A 6000-nucleotide genomic window follows, 5' to 3' on the forward strand; every position below is an offset into this window, starting at 1 on the left:
CTCAACAGGGTTCTACCTTGAACCAAAATGGGTATTCAAAAGGTTATCCTATGCGGATAGCAGAAGAGCCCTTTAAGGTTCTAGATAGCACCTTTTTTTCTGAGTGTATGCGTCTCTAGGCTAGGTCTTTATGAAGAGAAGGCGCGACTGCTAATGTCTCTGTGTCGCAGGGCTTAGAAGATTCATGCACACTTGGCTTCTCCTTGTGTTTGCCAGTGATAAGTCATCCAGCCACCATTCTGGCAGACCTGGGTTGAAATACTATTTAACATATTTCAAATACTTTGAGCATTTGCTCTAGCCTACCTGCAGTGCCAGATGGGCAGTGTTTACCATTTTGAAACTATTATATTGGTCCCTTAAGCCAAACAAGTTCAATCAAGCACAGACAGAGTATCTGAAATGATTTCAAATAGTATTTGAACTCAGGTCTGCATTCTGGTAGCCCATCATGGAAATGCCATGGCTGAAGGACATATGCCAAATTGGCTGAGCTCAGGAATTTATTGGATCTCTGAGAATGTGTTTACAAACACAGTAATCATATGCCTTGTAGGCTGCTGACCAACCCGAGATTCACACACACGCACACATCCCCCAAGCAGTGGATAACTTGTCAGAGCACTTCCATTCACACCAAGGATCTCATTTTAGCACCATTCACACAGAGCTGGTGTTGTCGACCCAATACTGTCCACAGAGTTCCTTTTTAATAGAAGGCCTGCATAGATACTGTATGGCGGGGAACCTTAGCAAACTCAAGAGGTATTCTAAACTCTGGAATTTCTATCGATAATGTCAAGTTCATGCTGCAGACATTTACATACAGAAAGAGCTATATGCAGCACCATGCTGACTTTGCTGTTTTCTGCATGACACCCAACCTCAGCCCCTTTCATTGTAAAATCCAACCATAAGCCCATATTTACAATCTCAACTGGCAACTGAGCTGTTTTGTAATTAGGAAATTCTCGACTAGACAAATAAATGTTGTCACCAAACAGAAGGGCGCCAAAAATGCTATCGCTTTGGGCTGGCATAGATGGCCCATGACTGGAAAGGTATCCAACATTAACATTATGATGAAGGTGAACGCAGTCATATGCCCTTAGTTGAGTTCTTTTTACAGTCCTAAGTGCCCTCAGACAGTGCTCTGGCAGCCAACTGCAGCCAACTCACAGCGGACAGCAGCTGAATGATCCACAGATTACAGTGAGAAAAGTGTGCGTGAGGATATTAAGAACAATTGAAATGTATTGGTATATAGGGCAGTTACGCAATAATGGGGCAAAATTCAGGAGTTGGGGAATTCACACCTTTCTTTAAGGAAATAATCGGATCTTTTAGAAGGTAAAACACTCTCGCCCCAATCAGATGTGATTTCTGGCTAAGTCTGAGCAAGTCATTACTGATCCCACTAAGCATGGACTGACGCCGTCCTGACCAGCCGTCATTTTTTCCCCCTTTTCTTTTTTTGTGCGGTCAGAAACTGCTTGATTTCAATGTCCACGGACGTTGATATTTGGTCCTGACCTAATCAAATCTGAACCAATCATAGATTATATTTTACGTATTATGGATGGTCTATTTTTGATGCCATTAATTCTGTGTGGTTAGAGGGTTAAAAAAGGAACAACACAAAGGGTTATGCTTAGGTATTAATTCCAAGTGGTTAAGTCTGTGGTTTGGGGAAGGCTTAAAACCTAATTATTTAAAACCAAACTACCATCAGGTATCATCAGTATTGTCAATATTCTCGCAGGTTACTAGAGCATTGTGAACTACTGTAGCACAGTGGTCTAAGCAGCGCTCTATGGCTCTGAGCATCACAAGTTCACACCCAGTGCTGTGCAATTGCTTTTCCTTTTTGTGGTGAGCACAGAGAAAGGCATATCACAGTTCTCGGGACCATAGAGTACATCACAGTACAGTACATTACAGTGAAGAAAAATGTATTGTAATACAATACAATAGAATATAGTACAGTATAATGAACTGTATTGAACCCTACTTTACTCTACTCCAGCCTTTCTCAAACTTTTTTTTTGCCAGGGACCAGCAAGGCATGACCTTCATACTCTGGGGACCGCTTTGGTAAAAAATAACTGACATTCACGCTTTCTTAAAAAAAATAAAATGTACTCCTGCTTTCTACTTTATGTATTTAATTGTCTATCTGTTGTACTCATGGTCTGTCAGTGTAAAAAAAACTATAACAACAACTGAATCTTTATGAACAAATAATCTTTAATTCTTTCAATATATATATTATTTAAAAAAATGGAATAGCACGTTTGACTCACACAATCAATGAGATGGGTGTGCCTGTCTCTTGGACACCATCAGGTCAAACCTCGGACAGGAGGAGAGGGACACTTTCAAGGTGTTTTCAACAGCCAGTCTGCTGCAATATTTAGATTTTGTTGCAGCAAGAGAGGAGAAGCTGGTCTCACATAGAGTAAGTAGGTAGATTGAAAGGGTATTAACAACTTCACTGCCATCTCGCGGTGTTGCGGGTAATCTCCGATGCTGAACAGACAGAATGTGGAAAGCTTGTCTCATTAAAACATGGTCACAGACCATGGTCATAGTTAATCCTCAAGAACTAGCCTGGTCTCATAGATTAAACGTGACATAGTAAATATAAATCCGCATCACTCAAATTAGTATGATATAGTATGTTACATTTGGTATGGTTACATAAGACAGATGGTTACTTAAGGCAAAAACAAAAGTAGGGTGGTTGGTCAAGGTGGAGGGGTTGGATTATAACAAAAGTCTAGCAACCAAAAGGTTGCGAATTTGAATCTCATCACGGACATCTTTAGTATATTAGTTAATTAGCAACCTTAACTACTTTTTTAGCTATTTTGCAACAACTTAGAAAGTTAGCTAACTCTCCCCATAACCATAAACATTTCAGCTAACCATTCCTCTAACCCTAACCCTTTTAGATAACCCTAATCTTAACCCTTTAACCTAACTCCTAAACTTAACCCTAACCCCTAGTCTAGCTAACGTTAGCCAGCTAGCTGACGTTCGCTACCTAGCTAGAATTTGTAACATATCAAATATTTTGCAATTGTGTAATGTATTGTAAGTTTTGCAAATTCGTAACATATAATATGAATTGTAATTCGTAACAGATCATACGGAATGGGTGATGAACATCCACAAATTAATACATATCACATGAAACATAACATATCATACTAAATGGTTGTCTCAGATTAACATACAGAATAATTCAAAATGCTCTGAGACCAGGTTGCAAGAACAAGATGTGAGTCTCTTCAGTGCTAGTGAATGAATTACAGTTGAAGTCGGAAGTTTACATACACTTAGGTTGGAGTCATTAAAACTCGTTTGTCAACCACTCTACAAATTTCTTGTCAACAAACTATAGTTCAGCAAATCGGATAGGACATCTACATCGTGCATGACACAACTAATTTTTCCAACAATTGTTTACAGATAGATCATTTTTTATTAATTCACTGTATCACAATTCCAGTGGGTCAGAAGTTTACATCCACTAAGTTGACTGTGCCTTTAAACAGCTTGGAAAATTCCATAAAATTATGTCATGGCAATAGAAGCTTCTGATAGGCTAATTGACATAATTTGAGTCAATTGGAGGTTTACCCATGGATGTATTTCAAGACCTACCTTAAAACTCAGTGCCTCTCTGCTTGACATCATAGAAAAATCAAAAGAAATCAGCCAAGACCTCAGAAAAAAAATTGTAGACCTCCAGAAGTCTGGTTCATCATTGGGAGCAATTTTCAAAGACCTGAAGGTACCACGTTCATCAGTACAAACAATAGTACACAAGTATAGACACCATGGGACCACGCATCCGTCATACCGCTCAAGAATTAGACTACGGTTTGCAACTGCACATGGGTACAAAGATTGTACTTTTTGGAGAAATTTCCTCTGGTCTGATGAAACAAAAATAGAACTGTTTGTCCATAATGACCATCATTATGTTTGGAGGAAAAAGGAGAGGCTTGCAAGCCAAAGAACACCATCCCAACTGTGAAGCACGGGGGTGGCAGCATCATGTTTTGGGGTGCTTTGCTGCAGGTGCACTTCACAAATATGGCATCATGACGAAGGAAAATGACGAAGGAAAATTATGTGGATATATTGAAGCAACATCTCAAGACATCAGTCAGGGAGTGAAAGCATGGTCGCAAATGGGTCTTCCAAATGGACAATGACCCCAAGCATACTTCCAAAGTTGTGGCAAAATGGTTTAATAAGGACAACAAAGTCAAGGTATTGTGGAAGGAACTGAAAAAGTGTGTGCGAGCAAGGAGGCCTACAAACCTGACTCAGTTACACCAGCTCTGTCAGAAGGAATGGGCCAAAATTCACCCGACTTATTGTGAGAGCTCGTGGAAGGCTACCCAAAATGTTTGACCCAAGTTAAACAATGTAAAGGCAATGCTACCAAATACTAATTGAGTATATGTAAACTTCTGACCCATTGGGAATGTGATGAAAAAAATTAACCTGAAAAAAATCCTTCTCTCTACTATTATTCTGCCATTTCACATTCTTAAAATAAAGTGGTGATCCAAACTGACTTTAGACACGGAATTTTTACTAGGATTAAATGTCAGGAATTGTGAAAAACTGAGTTTAAATGTATTTGGCTAAGGTGTATGTAAACTTCCGACTTCAACTGTACGCATCCACTGCTTTCCTCAGGTGTGGGTCAGATTGTGATAGAAAGTAATCCTCGAATTTGAGGAAAGGTTTGTCCCAGATGTGACCCAGTCAATTTACGCATGTGATCCATGTCCACATCACCCTCGTCAGCCAGAGTTGAGAATAGAGGGAACATGCCTCTATCTACTAGGTCTCTCCAGAAGCCCCAACTTATACTTGAAATGGCCAGTTTTATAGTTTATTTGGAAAATGTCACTTGCATGTCCCTGCATAGATAGGTTGAGTTGGTTGAAAGTATATCAGAGAAGTATGCCCGTTTCGGAAATCATTCATCATCTTGCATGCAGGTGCAGAACTAGATCTTATTTCTTTTGGGTCAGAAATGCCTGGATTTCACACCTCAGTACATAAACCCTGTTGATCAATTTCCACCTGGACAACCTGCGCACATCTGCATGTAAAAGCAGGTGACAGTGATCGAATCAAGTTTTATTAGTCACATGCTCCGAATACAACAGGTGTAGACCTTACAGTGAAATGCTTACTTACGAGCCCCTAATCAACAATGCAGTTTAAAAAAAATACGGATAAGAATAAGAAATAAAGTAACAAGTAATTAAAGAGTAGAAGTAAAATAACAACAGCGAGACTATAAACAGGGGGGGTACCGGTACAGAGTCAATGTGTGGGGACACCAGTTACTAGTGTCATGCCTACTCCCATTCCCTTTCTCCAGCTTTCAACGTTGCTGGTCTACTAACCACCGGTCCTGGCAACCCACATAACGCACACCTGGCAACCATCATTACGCACACCTGCTCCCCATTGTTATGCACACCTGGACTTCATCATTACCTTGATTACTCTCCCTTTATTGAGAAATCAGTAGCCTCCGTTTTCAGGCACTATGGGTTTTGTTCACATTCAGTACTCTTCCCTGTTTTGTTTAGCTGCTCATTTTCTGTATTAAACTCCCCTTGCGCACCTGCTTCCTAGTGTATATGTTACAGCCATAGCATGCTACCAGGAACAAAAGCGCATCCATCAGATAATGTGTGTGCAGAACCTGAATGACTAAATAGAATGCCATACTAAATCAGAGGCATTAATATAAATGGTGCAATATCAGCTGATGGCAATTCTCGGGTTTCCAGTCTTAATTTAATTAAGCATTTCATTGCTGAGGCATGTAAGAATTTAAACCTACAAGCATGAAGCTAAAGAGGAGGAAATTCTGAAGAGAGCAAATAAAGTACCTGAAACTCAAAGTAGGTAATGCGAAGACAGACTTACAGTGGGGCTACTTTTGTTACACAGGAT

This window comes from Salmo trutta, chromosome 20 (genome assembly GCF_901001165.1).
Source record: "Salmo trutta chromosome 20, fSalTru1.1, whole genome shotgun sequence".
Classification (NCBI taxonomy): domain Eukaryota; kingdom Metazoa; phylum Chordata; class Actinopteri; order Salmoniformes; family Salmonidae; genus Salmo; species Salmo trutta.